The sequence below is a fragment of the Bombyx mandarina genome, chromosome 05, assembly GCF_030267445.1.
Source record: "Bombyx mandarina strain Sakado chromosome 05, ASM3026744v2".
In the NCBI taxonomy this organism is placed as follows: domain Eukaryota; kingdom Metazoa; phylum Arthropoda; class Insecta; order Lepidoptera; family Bombycidae; genus Bombyx; species Bombyx mandarina.
This window is the reverse complement of record NC_143212.1, coordinates 876,868-895,157: the sequence shown is the minus strand read 5'-3', so window position 1 is coordinate 895,157 and position 18,290 is coordinate 876,868. Positions and strand designations below refer to the sequence as shown.

Below are 18,290 nucleotides of genomic sequence, written 5' to 3'. Positions count from 1 at the left end.
ATTTCAGTGCTCGGTAATAAGTTTCACACATAGGACACATAAGACCATAAGATTTTTTATTTTTTATTTCTTAGATTGGTGAACGAACTCACGGGTCTCTTGGTGTTAAGTGGTTTCCGGAGCTCGTCGACATAAATAACGTAGATGCCCCTAGCCACCGTGAGACACGAGTTCTGAATTTTTAACAGTACAATGGCTGCCTCTGAAATGATGATGGTTCCAACCCATGCGGACTCATACTAGGAAGATCAAAAAGTAGTGAGAATGAGATAGAATATAATGACTATTGATAATTTAATAATTTATTTTTCTACATAGTCTTTGAGTCTCTCTACAAACCGAGTCCAGCGCTTTTCCAAGGCTTCAATCCCTTTCAAAAAAAAGTTTTGTTTTGGTCCTGCAAAAAGCTCTTTTTTTATTGCTTAGATGGGTGGACAAACTCACAGCCCACTTGGTGTTAAGTGGTTACTGGAGCCCATAGACGTCTAAAACGTAAATGCGTCATCCACCTTGAGATATAAGTTCTAAGGTCTCAGTATAGTTACAACGGCTGCCCAACCCATCAAGCCGAAACGCATTACTGCTTCACGACAGAAATTACGCAAATTATAATTTTGCGGATTTGATTTTTATTACACGATGCTATTTATTCCTTCTCAGGGGAAGTCAACCGTGAACATTTGTTAATTAGTACGTATTTCATTAGAAATAATTGGTACCCGCCTGCGGAATTCGAACACAGTTGCATCGCTAGATACAAATGCACCGGACGTCTTCTCGTTTAGGCCACGACAGCTTCGATTTTATAACGACATCTTTTCATTCCTAATCCTAAAAAGCTGATATAGGTAAAAACGCGCTCAAAAATTTATAACAATAAACTAAACAACACAAATATAAAGTATCTATCAGATTCGACGGCGTCAAAATAGGATTTTCTCCAGTGGATATCGGAAACACACGTATGCAGTAAGAATGTGTACATACCGATATCGGTTATATTGCCTCAATCGTTGAAATCACTAGTTGTTGTAAGCTACTATGAATCTGTGCTGTTGACTTGGCAATTCACCTGGCATTGCTGACGACCATGAGCGACGCTGATCACTCACCATTAGACGGGTTGTTTGTCTGACCATAAAGACAATAAAATAATTACATCTGTAGCAAAGCAACTATATGTTTGCAGGGGGTGAGGGACGATATCCCAACGACATTTTGAACTAATTCCCGAGGGTGATAGCATGCATATTGTGACGTATATGACCTCCCGTAATTACTTAATATCAAACAAAACACAAGTCGATCTGCAAATCTTATACCTTTAAACGAGCAATTCTTGGATATTAATATATATGTATATAATCTGAATCTCGGAAACGGCTCCAACGATTTTCATAAAATTTAGCATACAAGGGATTTGGGGGGCGATAAATCGATCTAGCTACGATTCATTTTCAGAAAATGTTGTTTTATTCGTATTTTCAATAATCAACTCTTCCCGACATCTATTGGCGAATAATAATACTATTTTTCTTAATTGAGGGTAACTAACCGCTTTAAAGACACAACAAGATGGCATTATCAAAAAAAAAACCGAGCAAAGCTCGGTCATCATCTAGTCTCTATTAAAAACACTAGACCCGAATGCCCATGCTAATGAAATATTAAACAAGATTCGAAAATGTGTTCTCAAAACACTGAATTTAAATCGTCCAAAACTGCTCAAGATTATTGTGATATGCTACGATACCGGATTAGTGCATATATTAATAATGATGTGACTATTTTTTGATATGAAAATCTAAATACGGTATTTATACTCCAAAAGTATAATATGCAAAAAATAGTTTTAATTTATTAAGACTTTCAATAAAATTGTTTTAAAATTGTAATCAGTTTTAAATTATTGAAATCATAAAGAGTATTTTGACGGGATGGTTTGACTTTATCGACAACATAAATACGCAATTATGTAAATATTAGCTACCATAATATAAAAATAATGGAAATTTAATAAGTACCTATATATTTTGATATATAATTAAAATTCTCCCACAAATAAAAAAAATACCTTATCAAGAGTTAATCTCTTAAATTATCTTAATTAAATTTCTAAAGAGATAAAACAGATAAAAAAATGCGTATGTGGTATTCGGAAAACGAGATATTTCCCTTAAAATTTCATTATCTCGTCTCCCGGGCCGCCCGATATACGTGGTCCACGCCATATGTGACACCACGTGGGTCCTGGCAAAAAACCACAATTTAAAACAGCACATCTTAAACATTAACTTCAGATAAGTATTGATTGTAACGCATTCGTTTTAAAGTTTAAGTTTGTGTGAACGTTCTGTCTCTTATGGTTTTTTGGTTGCTCGTTTGTTACCTTGTGGGAGACTCCACAGGGACAAGCAAAAGGTTAAACGTTATGTGTTCCATATTGTGCAATGTGCATTTTAAAATCGTTAAACTTGTATCGTGTACACAATTCTCTACATTGTTGTTGCGATTATCGCTCGTGAATACTTACAATTTTAATTATTAGTATATATTATTAGTATAAATTATTATATGTCTTTTGAAACTCACAAAACTTACCGTAAGTAAATTGAGCTTTCTAAATTGAAGACGATGGGTACAGAGATTATGAATTTTAATTTATAGTTCAAAGGTAAGGAAGCTTTTTTTATTGCCTGAGGAGGCAGAGGAGCATACGGCCCATCTGATGGTAAGCGGTTACCTTCGCTCATGGACTTTCGCAATGCCAGGGCAGAGCCAAGCCACTGCGTACCAGAAGCATACGTGTCAGTATTAATTGACACAAATATTGTTACATTAAGAATTGATATTTTACCAGATATTTTCATGATAAGCTCTCTTCGTTTAAAAATGTCTATATAACGTATTTTTGAAAATTTTATTTAGATAATTGCAGAAAACGGAAGTTTTAGCTGACAGTATACCGTTTTAATGCAAATTCTCGTGATTAAAAGCGTTTATTTTACCACCAATGTACAAACCCATTACAATCGTTTTTTTCATATTTTACTTTACAATATGACGTAGTTACCGAAGTACATAGATGTCATAATGTAAATGCCACCACTTAAGAGACATAAGGTCGAGTTTATAACGGCTACATCCTTCTCTTGAAACAGAACCGCATGATTTTTTAACAGCAGAAGTTGGCAAGGACTTTGGTAGCTACAACACGCGCTTACACCAGTAAATACCAGTTGCCGATCGCACTGCGCCGGTTTATATTCAAATAACTCCGATGCTGATTCTCCGGTGAATCCTTCATTCATCTTTTACGACACCCACATGAAGAGATCGAGCGGCGCTATTCTAAGTCTTATCTTTACGATTATAAGTTATAGTGCTGTTCATATGTCATATTTTATAGTGAGGCGAATTTATTAATTAATATAGATAAAAGAGGAACTAGCTAAGACATAATATGTATAATATACGAGACGTGAGATCGTAATTTCAATTCACTCTCACTCTTAAATATGTCTCTCTTTTTCTCTTCCTGTCTCTCTTCCCTTTTTCTTTCACGAGAAGGTAAGGTAAAAATAAAAGAACAAGAATCAGGAAAGTAAATATATATTAGAACGCTACGAACAGATCTTTTTCCTGCGATGACAGATAAAATGTCGCTCATTTGATGGTGAATGGTCACAGTCGCTAATGGACATCATTTATGACTGAGGTACAGCTATGCCGCTACCGAAAACATGATAGACTAGCGGCCAGCTCCGGCTCCGCTCGGGTCAACAAAAATATCAATGATATTTGACGTTGTTTTATTTTTTAAATAAAAGAACAGTTATTGCGGCATAAATATAACAGTTAAACATATGCTGTTGCGACTACTTTTGTAAATAACAATGTGTTCTACAAAGTCGTAGTACATTATTTTATTCTATCATCAATAGTTTTCGCAGAGCAAGCGATATGAATATTTTTTTAGATAATTTTTTTACACCTTGGGTTACATTATTGGATTTTTAGTAAGGATCCCTAATTTTTTTCAAAAAAGATTATAGCCTATGTCACTCGGGAATAGTGTCACTTCCAAGCAGTGAAAGAATTTTTCAAATCGGTTCAGTACTTTCGGAGCCTATTCAATACAAACAAACAAACAAATCTTTCCTCTTTATAATATTTTGTAAGCCTTTATTGCTGATACTAATCAATGATATTTACACATAGTAGTAAATTGTCTTAACTTAAATCTAATCTAATACATCGGGTTTCCCGGTTCAGTGATCAGCGTGTCCTGTCACACATAGGCCTCTTCCAGCTGCTTCCATTCTTCTCTATTGCTAGCTTTTCTGGACCAGATTGTCCCTCCAATCATCTTTATATCATCTGTCCATCTTCTAGCTTGCCTACCTCTTTTTCTTTTGCCATCACGTGGCTGCCATTCTGTTATAATTTTAGTCCATTTCATTCTGCTTTCCCTTGTCATATGTCCTGTCCATCGCCATTTTAACTGCCTTATCTTCTTTAGTACATCTTCCACCTTTGTTGTACATCTAATGTATGCTGCTCTTTTGCGGTCTTTATAATATTAGTATAGAAGAAAATTAATGAGATATTAGTGACAAGGTCTAGATTAAGTCAGGACTCGTTTATATCTAAAATATCCAAATAATAGATACTTTGTTAGTACTCAGATCTATTATAAAGATCTTAATGCCACATTTCATGATAACAAATGTATACATGTGAGTTGGCAAACAGGAACCTAGAAACATCGTACCCTCATTTGTTAATGTTTATTTAAACTATGGAAGCGCCAGCCAAACCGACGTTCGCTCTTTTGCAATATGAAGTAAGAAAAAAACACAAACAGCACTACATACACCCCGGCTCGTTTTCATCTCGATTTTCCAAGTACATTAAACTCAGCCGTGTAAATCTCCCGTAGTGCGCGTGCGCAACCGTCGAGGGGAACCGACCAGAAATAGCCCGACGGATTCCTGTGCATGCTCACATCGTCTCGGCGCAGGATCGTTAGCCGCACGCGCCTATTAAATCGTGTTTATACATTTCAAACATAATCACGCGCAAGATTTTCCTTAGAATTCCATCCTGTTTCATAACAAATACGGTCATGGAATATTTCGAATATCAGGCCAGTTTGGATGTGATACGGCACATAGTTTTGGCGAAACAAACATGTAAAAACATATTTATGAAATTCGTATGGTAGTATTTCGAGAAACATTTTGATCATGCGCTGCTCTTGTGGTAGATCGCAGGCCCAACTTTGACTTTATGTACTTTCTACATTTTTTATTGATGAGATGGGTAGACGAGCTCACGGCCTACCTGGTGTTAAGTGGTCACTGGAGCCCGAGGAGATTAGGCACGCAAATGCATACACCCATCTTGAAACGTGAGTTCTAAGTCACCTATTACTGCTTCACGGCACAAATAGGCACGGTGCTGCCATGCAGGTTCGCGAGATGCCCTAACACTGATAATTACGCAAATTATATTTTTGCAGGTTTCATTTTTATCACACGATGTTATTCCTTCACCGTGGAAACCATTCGTGAAATTCATTACAGAAATTGTTACCTGCCTGCAGGATTCGAACACCTAAATTGTCGCAACGTTCGATACGCATTCACTAGGCATCTTATCCCCAATCTTGTTATCGGAACCCGAAGACTGCGCTATACCTTAAAATTGGAGCATACGACTGCTTCTCGGTAGAAATAGGCAAGATCGGACAGCCATTATACACCACTAAAACCTCGAAGTCTTGTCTCAAATTTGTACTATAAGTAGACCGTATGCTATTCGCGGAATTCGTACGCGGAAGTGACATTGGATTGCTCACGTATTGAGAAAGCCCGATACCCACCTATCCAAGAGAGCACTGACCTGGAAAGTGTCTGACAAAAGGAAGAGAGGTCGTCCTAGAAGAACTTGGCGTCGCTCGGTGGAGCAGGAGCTAGGAATCTTGGGCATGACGTGGGAGGAGCTAGAATAGACTGCCCAAGACCGATGTAAGTGGAAGGATTTGATTCGAGCCTTACACCCCAGTAGACGGTAATAGGAAAGAAAGAAGAAAAAGAGTATGTATGCTATTTTGCCTATTTTCTATAGTATAATTTAATAAATCGACTCTGTATTTAACTAATAAGAAAATTATTCGTCTAGGCTAGTCATGAGGGGGAGGGTGATGGGAGAGATGTGCTCCGCACTAAACGCTTTACTTTCCTCCCTTTGTCTATTCATGAGTTCTGTCTCATGCGAGATTTGGATGCTGGTTGTTGAGCGACAGGAGGTTTTAGTCGGAACTCTTGTGATTTCCTCCTGACAAAAGCCTAGTCATAGGCTAATACTAATAGATGTTTTAAATACACACACAGGTGTATATTTGAAAATAAATTAGTCTGAATAGTAGTTAGATTATTTGAAATTCATATTCAGTAATCATTGAACTCTTCACGGAATTGAAACGAAACACGCCTGTTTCTTTGAGCGATACATTTACTTATTGTTTAATTCACTTTGTGCGCAAAAGTAACGTGTCGGACTTAATGCCTAAGGAGTTCTCTATCAGTCAACCAAGGGCGGTGTAGAGTATTTTCTGTTTTATCAGCAATAATGTCATATAGTTTTTTCCAATTAAAATCTATAATTAGAATTTAAAGTATATTTCAACAGGCCCGCAATTAGTCTTCGAAAGTTCATGATATGAAAAAAGAAAGTTTGTTCGCCTATTACAAATACCAAACTATGAATCCCCTCCAAGTCAATATAAATCTGTCATGTGATATTATTCTCCCTAAAACGGCTCACTTCACTTACAGGAAATAGAGGAAGTATTACATTATTACTTTGTTGATTTTCCTTTATTATGTTGTTAATATTTGTCGTCGATGTTATAAAACACATTATAGTTAATAACGATCGCCTAATAATCAAGTACTTCGGACACGTGGTCCGACGAAATCCTTGGAAAAACTAATATTTGTAGGTCATGTGGAAGGAAAGAGAAATCGAGAAAGATTGCCAACCAGTTGGACGGACATAGTCATCGGCGGTCGAGCGCCATTAAGGAGGCCGACTGCAGGCAGCATTGGAGGAATCTGGTTCAAAAACTAGACCAAGGTGGTCACAACCCTCAGTAATGAGGAAGCGACAAAGAAGAAGAAGAATTTAGAAGAATAATCGAAATTTAATCAAAATCCATTCATTAAATTTTAAGCAGTATGAACGTAAATAATGTGAGTTTTATTTAACGCGTACAAATCAACCAAACCAATAATAATGTATCTACATATCCATAGACCAGTGATTCTCAACCTTTTGTTGCGGCACATATTTAACGATTTCAAAATTTGACGGCACACAAAAAAAAAGATAAAAATAATTATTTACTTATTACAACACACTGCACAAATAGTTTATCAAAAAATTTTAATATACGAAATAAACTAAAATATACTATAATATTTTTTTTGTGGATTTAAATATATATTCATGTTAAAATATTTTTCTTTTAAAATTATAATATTTAATAATATTAACGTTATTATATATTCGCAAAATTTGGCAGCACACTTTTGAAATTTGGCGGCACACAAAAGTGCCGCGGAACAGTGGTTGAGAATCACTGCCATAGACGTTAGATTACCTAACAATTTTCAATAATTTCACACTTAAACACCACGTGGTCGATTCCCATAATATTATGTTTCTGTCTGATTTTCAGTTTGTATTTACCGTTTCGCTTACGTTGGATTTTCTCCAGTAATTACTGATTGTTTACCATATTACGATTTCATTTCGCGGAAAACGTGTTCAATAGCTTGCATATTACAGAAGTTTGAAGCACTACTTTCACAAACATGTGTTCACAGTTTACCAAGTGTACACGTGCATTATGCGAAATAATGCTAAAAACTAAAAAGAAGAGTTGTATGCTTTTTTTTTATTGCTTAGATGGGTGGATGAGCTCACAGCCCACCTGGTGTTAAGTGGTTACTGGAGCCCATAGACATCTACAACGTAAATGCGCAACCCTCCTTGAGATATAAGTTCTAAGGTCTCAGTGTAGTTACAACGGCTGCCTCACCCTTCAAGCCGAAGCGCATTACTGCTTCACGGCAGAAATAGGGGAGGTGGTGGTACCTACCCGTACGGACTCACAAGAGGTCCTACCACCAGTAATTTGAGATGTACTTTTTTCTTTGCAAAAAGGCTTATCTAAACTATATTTTTCAAGAAAAGACTTACGTCTTAGCAGCGTAATAGTTAAATATCAATGGTATTTAATTTCAGGTATCTGGTGCATCAAAATTGTTGTATTCAACAAAACAATCTTTTGCTATGTTATTAATTTATTGTAAGCAAAATTATTTAAAATACAAAAAAAAATTACAAAAGTTCTATGAGACTGTTTCCATCACAGCAAAAGCAAGAAATAATTAGACTCCTGTTTTTGCTTAAATTGTTTCAAACAACGGGATAAAGTCCACTCACATTAAAATTCACATTAATTAGAAATAAATGCATGATAAAATCACTCGTCTAGATATACACGCAGCTTACATAAATTAGATTTTTGTTAAAATAAATAAGAGGTAAACAGGCTTTTAGGATATAAAAAAATCACATATTAAAAATTAAGAAATAATGTTCAAAAAAAACTAACAAAAGGCAGTAAAAACTAAATAAACTAAATAAAGCTCTACAATTCAGTGTAGCTCATGAATTTACTAGAATTAAATTCATTTTAAGTGAGACTAGAGAAGCGTGACAAGTAAATATCTACATAATTAATTATAAAAATTTTGTTATGGTTTATTTTTCTCTAATATAGCCTGTTATTATTTTGTCAGAGTTGAATAATATTCAAACAAAATAGCATTTTCTTTGCTCCGAGTCGTAGATATAATTAAAACTTCTTTTACGGTTTACGGTCAATTAACCACGAGTATTATAAAGAAAAAGCGAGCCGACTTTAACTAAATAAAATAAGAATATCGTCGATGTGGTGGATGTCAATTCAAAATGGTATTATTAAGGATAACTGAAAAACTAATGTTAGATCTTGATAACATTGAAGTATAGGCTTTCAAATAACTACAAAATCATTAAAATGGATGCACCTAGAAAAAGATTCATACATAAAAAAAAATACAATCAAAACACCTCATTTTATTTTGAAGTCGAATTTTATATCCCCAGCAATGAATATCATGTTCAACTACTCATCATCGCGATTACACTCGCATTTGTATTTTCCGGGGATAAACAATAGCTTGGGCCAATCTCTAGTCTATAAACTATTGGTCAATTTGTAGATGCGTTGACGGAAACGAACACAATATCTTATTTATTTTCAAATGCACCCGACCCGGTGCGACCCGGGCTATCCGTGTCATTCCGTTTACTATGATAATCTTTATTTGAAACTAGCTGAACCGGCAGACTTCGTAGTGCCTCAATCGATAAATAAAAGACCTAAACTTTTGTAAAATAAACTTGAAACAAACAAAAGGAATCCGTTCGACGGGGGACACAAAATTGTCATTTTTATTTAATTCCGAGCATTTTCATATTTATCTACCTTTTAAACCTTCTCTGGACTTCCACAAATAGTTCAAGACCAAGATTAGCCAAATCGGTCCAGCCGTTCTCGAGTTTTAGCGGGACTAACGAACAGCAATTCATTTTTATATATTTAGATTTCACTAAAACTGTTGAGACATTTTGCGTCACCAACAAACATATATACTTTCCTATCTATAATTATTATATTATACATAGTACATTGAAATTGTATTGTACTTTTCTATATTACTTCATTTTTTCATGTAATTTATTTTACGTACATACAGCTGTATGTAAATGTGTGTGATGTATGTTGAAACAGATGCATACTTCAAACTCTTTTTTAAAGGTGGGTGACGACTTTTTATTGTGACGTCTACCATTGATCAACGATACTGATCACTTAAGATAAGGTGAGCCATCAGCTTGCCCAGCTATTATCCAGAAAAGAACAAAAAAAAACAACAATCAATCATTGGAAGATAATTTACTTAATTACCTTTACACTGGTGGTAGGACCTCTTGTGAGTCCGCACGTTAGGTACCACCGCCCTGCCTATTTCTGCCGTGAAGCAGTGATGCGTTTCGGTTTTAAGGGTGGGGCAGCCGTTGTAACTATACTGAGAACTTAGAACTATATCTCAAGGTGCATGACGCATTTACGTTGTAGATGTCTATGGGCTCCAGTAACCACTTAACACCAGGTGGGCTGTGAGCTTGTCCACACATCTAAGCAACAAAACAAAAAAAAAAAACTAAAGTTCTAAGAGCAAAATCAAAATGCTTACAAGTTACTAAACAGCAGTTTATATCTTAAAACTATCTATTAACAAAACACAAATAACTATCTACAACACGTTCCTATAAACAATTATTTATTAAAGTTGGTACCTAATGATTGGAAATCATATTTCTCAACTTTTCTTGTTACATTACGTTGCTTTAATGTTAGATATAATTTCCTGTCTCATATTTGAAAAGGTCAATCAAATCTGAACATTAAACAGAGGCTAACAAAATCTAAATTCTCACAAAATTCAGAGTGTTTCAGGAAACTTTATGCCAGTTACGTAAAACTGAATTGTACCTGTATATTCGTAAGGACGTAATTCGAATGTAGCCTACGCAAGCCAATGTGGGTGTTTAATGGCTGAATGCTGAGGCTTGGAGACAGCTGTCGCTCCCCCGGGCATCGCTAAGGGTTTTGTTTACAGCTCACTCTAATGACAAAGATCTTACTTAGGGTACATTCCGATAAATTAATTTTAATCTTGTGGCTTGTGGAGAGTATAAAGCGGTAGGCAGCGGCTTGGTTCTGCCCCTGGCATTGCTGAAGTCCATGGGCGACGGTAACCACTCACCATCAGGTGGGCCGTATGCTCGTCTGCCTACAAGGGGAATAAAAAAAAAAAAACTAATTCAGGCAAGAAATTCGGCGAACTTGTGAAATCGTCTAACAAAATGAAGCCCGCATAGCTTGTGATCTTGTTCTAAGGCGTATTATTAGCTCGCATAGAAAGTGGCGTTACAAATGCAATGGAATCATTGACCTCATATCTTAAAGTAATTGGCATTGCGAGTGTAAACGTTACCTTAACTAAAAGGGGGTTGCGTTCAGATAAAGCAAAAAAAGTAATTATGATTGATACTCACCTTTCATGACAGTTTCTTATACCTACTCTGCTTTATACTTAACGTTTTCTATACTAAAGAGTTTTTTTTTTTGTTAATATCCAATCATCAGATTTGACGTGGCCATTTTTGCTATAGATATTTTGTGGCTGTCATAGTGTGTTTGGTTCTATACGACAGAGCCGTTTAAATCTCTCGCGGTATTTCGCATGGTCGTCTATCAGCCCTGACGAACTTTGTGTGAATTGTTGTTGGAGACTTAATCATATTATCCATATCTTTCAAACTTTCCGGTGAAAACATAAGTCACTTATATAAGATTATTAAACCAGTAACGTAAGTAAATTATTTGAGAATTATTCTGTCTAGATTATGGGATGATTTTCGCATTAAATGACGCTTGTATCATCAGAGATCCACACGGTATAATATGACATGACTTTTTTAATATACATACTATCATAGAAAAATAGAATGACACAAATTACAATAGACGTAGGTACTATAGAACTCATGTTTCAAAATGGGTGGCGGCATTTACGTTATTGTTGTCTATGGGCTCCGTCCGGTAAACACCACCAGGTGAATGGTGAATTCGTTCAAGTGTAAACATAAAAAAAATATTAAATATTATCAAGTTTTATTTTTTGTACCCTAAATTACTTGAGTAGTTCTTGTCTTTTTTGTTCTAACCTTGCGCCGTCATCCACCGGAGCAAAACTACAACCCCGATAAGCATTTTTGCCACGATTCGTCTTACTCTACATAAACTTCCCTCCAAGAAGTTTTCAGAATGCTATGACGTTTAGTCATTTTTAAAATTTTGCAAAAAATATTATTATTGATAGCGACAATCACGCTATTCATGTGTGATATTAATCATTCAACTTCCGGTATTCCGTAATCTCGATTGTTCCATCTTCGTCATCATCATCTTTGACATGTGGTCGTATTATAATCCCGTGGATAGTTGCCACCGTTCTGCATATTTCTGCTGCGAAGCAGTCACACGTTCCGGACTTGAAGTGTGGATAAACTATTCTACATTACAAATGAGACTTGGACGCCGAGATTTAAGGCATTCTCGTTATTATGTCTATGGGCTCGTTCACTCATCTTTTTTTTTTTTTTTTTATTGCTTAGATGCGTGGACGAGCTCACAGCCCACCTGGTGTTAAGTGGTTACTGGAGCCCATAGACATCCACAACGTAAATGCGCCACCCACCTTGAGATACAAGTTCTAAGGTCTCAAGTATAGTTACAACGGCTGCCCCACCCTTCAAACCGAAACGCATTACTGCTTCACGGCAGAAATAGGCAGGGTGGTGGTACCCACCCGCGCGGACTCACAAGAGGTCCTACCACCAGTAATTACGCAAATTATAATTTTGCGGGTTTCATTTTTATTACACGATGTTATTCCTTCACCGTAGAAGTCAATCGTCAACATTTGTTGAGTACGTATTTCATTAGAAAAATTGGTACCCGCCTGCGGGATTCGAACACCGGTGCATCGCTTCAACACGAATACACCGGACGTCTTATCCGTTAGGCCACGACGACTTAAAATGTTGATGTCTTTGTATAGATAGTTTATGTTTACCGAGCGCTGTGACATGTCTTTCTTCATACGAGGCTCGTGGAGAAGATTCTATGGGCGACAGTAGCCACTCACCATCAGGTGAGCCGTATACTCGTCTGCCTACGAAGGCATTTTTTTTTAATAATACTTATTAATTTAGGCCACAATAACTTCAAACTAAACTTTTCGTAGAAACCCTGAATTAAACATCAACTACAATAAATAAAAAATTAAATTTCCAAAAAGTTTTAGTTTCAATATTAAAGGTAGTTTTATATTTAAAAAGTATTTATCTAATCCTGAATCTTGGAATATGCAAATTAAATCGTTTACATTAGAATTTAAAGTCTAATTTACAGCAGTAGCTACTACATTAAATTGACAATTCCATACTTTAACCCCACTCCTATTATGATCATCAAGCACATAATTATAATTTCGATTAATCGGCTTACAAAAATGTCAAAAGTTTTATCATACAATGGCTTTACATCAAATTTGTCTCTTACCGATTTTCTCCTCCACTTCATTATAAATGTACGCAGTGAAAATATTTTATTTTATTTTTTTAGGTAGATGGTGACCGTTTATGTAAAAAATTCAAATTACAATCTAATCATTCCAGAGTTATTTTGCCCATTAATTAGTTTTTTCCGAATCGGTTCGAACATCATTTCGTGTATTGCCATTATACAAATTGACTATTCTTTCACAATATAACTACCTAATCATTCCGGATTTATTTTGCACATTTTTTTTTTTTTTTCGTAATCAGTGCGAACATCATTTGGTGTATTGTCATTATACAAATTGGCTATTCTTTCTTAGAAAGTGTTCATTCTTTAAACATAGAAAGAGCTCAAGGCATTTACAATATAATGCAAAACTTTAAAAAATTAAATATAATTTTTTTTTCTGTATCTGACCACACATTAATGAGTATCATTATGTTTTTTATCTATAATAATATGTTCCTTCAGTTTCGTATTTTCTAACTTCAACCGATCTAAAAAAATGCGAAGGGAATTATGAATCGCGAGTAATAATACTATCCACAGAATTTATTACTCTCTCAGAAACCTATAGCTACTACATTGTCAAAAGCAATAAAACAAAAACGTGCTTAATTCGAATAATTTGTTACCAAAAAGTTTGGGAACAAACTTTGTATCCCTATTCTGTTTAATTTTGCGAATCACAAAACTTATTTCATTCAAGACTCGAGCAGAATTTATATTGTATTTACAAAGCTTCGTCCGAAGCTATTGTTTATTCGCTATAGTGTAGCCTGTCATCTAATTAAGAAATTTATTCGTTGTTTTTTATGTAAAAAGCAAGCATACACAGTCCTGCCTACGACTGTCTTGAGATAATCATGCGCTTCCATTTAATGCGTACGATAAATTTTGTAGACATTAATAAAATGAATATTTCAAACCTATCTCAACGAATTAAATAAATGCGGATTAAGATTATGAACTATCAATGAATTCAAATTTTCAGTAAAATTAGAGTAGGTACTGGCTTTTCTACTATTAAATCTTAAACCAAATTGCACAGTTGTTTTTTTAATAAAGAAATAATTTCGATAAAGATCACTGTACCATGTTGTACCAATAAACAATTCTAAAGTATTCTAAATTAATCAAATAATAGAGTTCAACTTTTGTCTTAGATTGACGGATTGACATAATATTATTATGTACTTACGTCCTACCTCATGGTCTTACTGAAGAATATTACCGTCCATTTTGTAGAAACAGGTTAAAATCCCATTAATATTGTATTTAGACGATCCCACCTTTAAAACTGAAAAGCAAGTTTTCACAGCAACAGTGATAAACAGGGACGCTACCTTCAGCAATGAAGAAAGCGACGAAGAAGAAGAAGAAAATAAACAAGACAGTGCTATTCTGGGTGATAAAACAATAATCCGCAATTACGCAATTCAATAATTTTGCAGATTTGATTTTTAAATAAGCTTGAAAGAAGTTTCATCGTGAATTTCTTTCGTTAATAACGTTTTTTTTTTTAAAAGAAAAGTCTAGAATTGATCACGTCGCAATTAGGTATATTTATTTTTAAGATTCGTTAGAAAACGTGGGTGCAATTTCCTTGAAAACTCCTGGGTAATAGAGAAAAAAATTAGATCCCGTGAAAACGAATATCTGTAGGTAGGGGCTTATTATTTATCAAATCTAAATTTTATTTTAAGTAATATTTTAAGTAAACTTTAATTTATCAGTTTATTGGAACTTTTAAACCAGCCACAATTTTTTTTATCGAATTTTCATATTCGAACTGCATAACGTATGTGTCTACTTTTTGTTTCTGTGGTCCATATTTTATATGTTTTTTTTTAGAATTTTTGCCATAATTTTGGTTATTGATTAGATTTGTTGTTGTAATGTTCTACAGTTCTTGTTACCTATTATTTATTATTACAATTAAAAATTGGATGAACTTAATCGTAATAAAAACGTTCGTTTTCATACAAAATTACAAAAAAGAAAAAAATTAAGCCAAACATAAAAATAGTTCTTCAGGGAGTTTATTAAGTTACATCCGCCTGCAAAAGCACACGCCCTGGCTGAAGAAGAAAGCTCTGTAGGGCGGACGACTTCCTCTACTGCAGCGCCTCTTGCGGTCGTAATCACGAACTATGTGCGGCTGTATTATTGGTTACCCCGCGTGACGTCATCCCTCCGCCGACCAATAGAGGGGAGACCTCTCGCACTCGGCCGCAGTCCTCATCGCCGCGCCTTCGTATGAGCTGTGTGTCGCCGCCGGTCACCCCCCGCGCCCCGCGACCTGCCGTCTCGCCCGCATTCTAGTCGTGGGTGTCGCGCTGTGCAGTCCTCGCGTGTGCCTCTGAACAAAGTGCGCCGTTAGTGAGTGCTTACTTATCCCGCACCAGTGTCAGTGTCTTAGAAGATCCCGTGCCCCGCCGCGGAGGATGTTAACAGCCCACGGTGAGTGATCTCGTCGAGTCGACGGACGCTTATCTCGTTTCGGCGCCACGTGAACGCGCTCTATTTATAAAATGTAAACACGCAGCTAATTTGATTTGATAGCACCTATACCGCGGTCTGGCTGCTTAAAAGCGAGAGTGCACGTCCGCTCAATGTTCTACTGGCGTTCGCAAATTAACAATAAAGACTCGGCGCGCGACGGTCCAGATTGCCCAGTTCCTGTAGTAAGAAGGACTCGCTTTTATGTCAATTATTAGAAGGATAGTGATCCCGGTTGGTACTGTGTACGGGAAAATACATGTCGCTGACCTTGGAGCGGGGAGAACTGGCGATAGCACGATAACGTGACCTTGGACCGAAGTCGCGAACGCCGGCCGGCGATGGAAGCGCGCGATCTCTCGAAAAACATCCAGACAAACAATGATAATGGGACTACAAGCTCAATTATAGCAATTCTAGTATTATGAATTAATCCCACAGGAAACAAGACGTTACTCCTTGGCAAAATAGGGTTACTAAAGTCTTTTTTTTTAAATATACAAATGACTAGAAAATTGATAAACGTATTAGATTGCTTTTGTCGGGCGACTCTATAATTCACTCGAGAGATCAGCCCGAGACTTTTGGATGCGTTTCAATTAACAACAAGCGAGGTTGTTGAAATGACTAATGAAATGATCAAATGAGTAATTCAGAGTAATAACAAAACATAAGACCATTGGGACAATCCGACCGAATATTAATTCTGAGTATAGCATGTAGGTATTTGTTCGACAATTAGTTTCTTGATTCTGATTTAAAATTGAGCGTAGTTTCTGGGGCACAATTTTCCTGTATGTCGATTGCAGTTTTTTTAGCAGAAGTCTGGCCTGTCCCGTTGCAATACCTCGATACGGTCAGGTTCGGAGCGGCGGACCCACGCCGCGTTCCACATACTACTTTAGATTCGTAATCAAGAAACTTGGCGAACATGAAAGTAAACAGCTCATTTGCGTACGTACCGTGTGCGCGAGACAAAAAAAAGTCTTAATGAATTTGCAACATTGAGTAAAATTACAATAAATTGGCGATAAATTTCGACGTAATAAGTACTCAAAAACACCGTATCAACGATTACTTATCACATTTCGCGGCCGATAACAGTCCATCTGAAAGAAGCAGTAGCGTAAAACGAATTTACAATGAAGACTAAGATTTGGGATTCTCGTTCGTACTCGTATTCAAGTGATGAAAAAAATAGTTGCCGTACTGTATGAATGCGCTCTATCTGACATACAAGATGTATGTAAGCAGGAGCAGGACGGAGATAATTCGCATCGAGTGAGCGAACCGGCCATGCGAGATGCTCAGCCGTATCATAAATATTAATCAGGCGCTGGTGTCAACAGCCACCGCGTAACGCGACACCGCCACGATCCGCTGTTGGCCTGGTACTTCAAACTATATATGAAACAAAAATGAATAAAAAAATTTGTTGTAACGCCCATTTTACAATTAAATATATCAAGGGATGAAAGCCTACTTTGTTTAAGCGATATTTTTGCAACTTTACAGGAGAGCCAAAGTTTAAAATTTTGAAAAAAAAATCACAACAAAAAACTTCTTCAATTATACCAATGGGATAAACTTGATTGAAATTCAATTTAAGCATTGAATTGTTGATGATAATAACAAATAAAACGGACATTTAGTTCCAAAGATAAATCTCGCTTAAAACAAATAGCCCCTTTCACCCCTCGTACGCAGCGTACACAATCACTGACCCTAAGAATTATGATTTGTTTAAACATTCATTTTGCAATTTAAACGAGAAATTAGTAAACAAATCTATTAAATAACAGCAAGCAAGCTCAAATAGTGATAGTGCTATCGGTTGTACATCCGTTAGAGTTTACGCATTCAGCCATGACCTGCCCTACAACTCTCGGGCCGCTATTGGTAAATGCAATGCTCTTTTTATGTTAATTCTCCATAGCATTCCAATGTAAGTTTCATGATTACAAATTTCACTAAAGCACGTCCTGGATGATTTTTTTATGGCTTAGATGGATGGACGACCTCACAGCCCGCCTGGTGTTAAGTAGTTACTGGAGCCCATAGACATCTACAATGTAAATGCCGCCACCCACCATGAGATATGTGTTATAAGGTCTCAGAGTAGTTGCAACGGCTGCTCCACTCTTCAAACCGAAACGCATTATGCTTCACGGCAGAAATAGGCAGAGTGGTGATACCTACTCGTGCGGACCCACAAGACGTCCTACTACCGGTAAATACGCAAATTATAATTTTGCGGGTTTGATTTTATTACACGGTGTTATTCCTTAACCGTGTAAGTCAATTGTGAACATTTGTTAAGTACGTATTTCATTAGAAAAATTGGTATCCACCTGCGGAATTCGAACACCGGTGCATCGCTACGTACGAATGCACCGGACGTCTTATCCTTTAGGCCACGACGACTTAAAATGTTGATGTCTTTGTATAGATAGTTTATTAGGCAATTGAGTTA

General features: G+C 36.2%; 1 protein-coding gene across 6 annotated transcripts in view; it reads left to right on the top strand.

Annotated features, from left to right (window-relative positions):
- The first annotated feature begins 15,504 nt into the window (after nt 1-15,504).
- Nucleotides 15,505-18,290, top strand: part of Mef2 (myocyte enhancer factor 2) — a 90,095-nt gene continuing 87,309 nt past the window's right edge. For 5 of the 6 annotated variants that reach the window (XM_028176831.2, XM_028176830.2, XM_028176828.2 and 2 more), the window contains exon 1: nt 15,541-15,778. The gene's annotated coding sequence lies outside the window, so the exon portion shown is untranslated. Of the gene's footprint in view, nt 15,779-18,290 lie in introns of all 6 variants that reach the window. The other variant, XM_089727522.1, reaches the window with a different exon arrangement.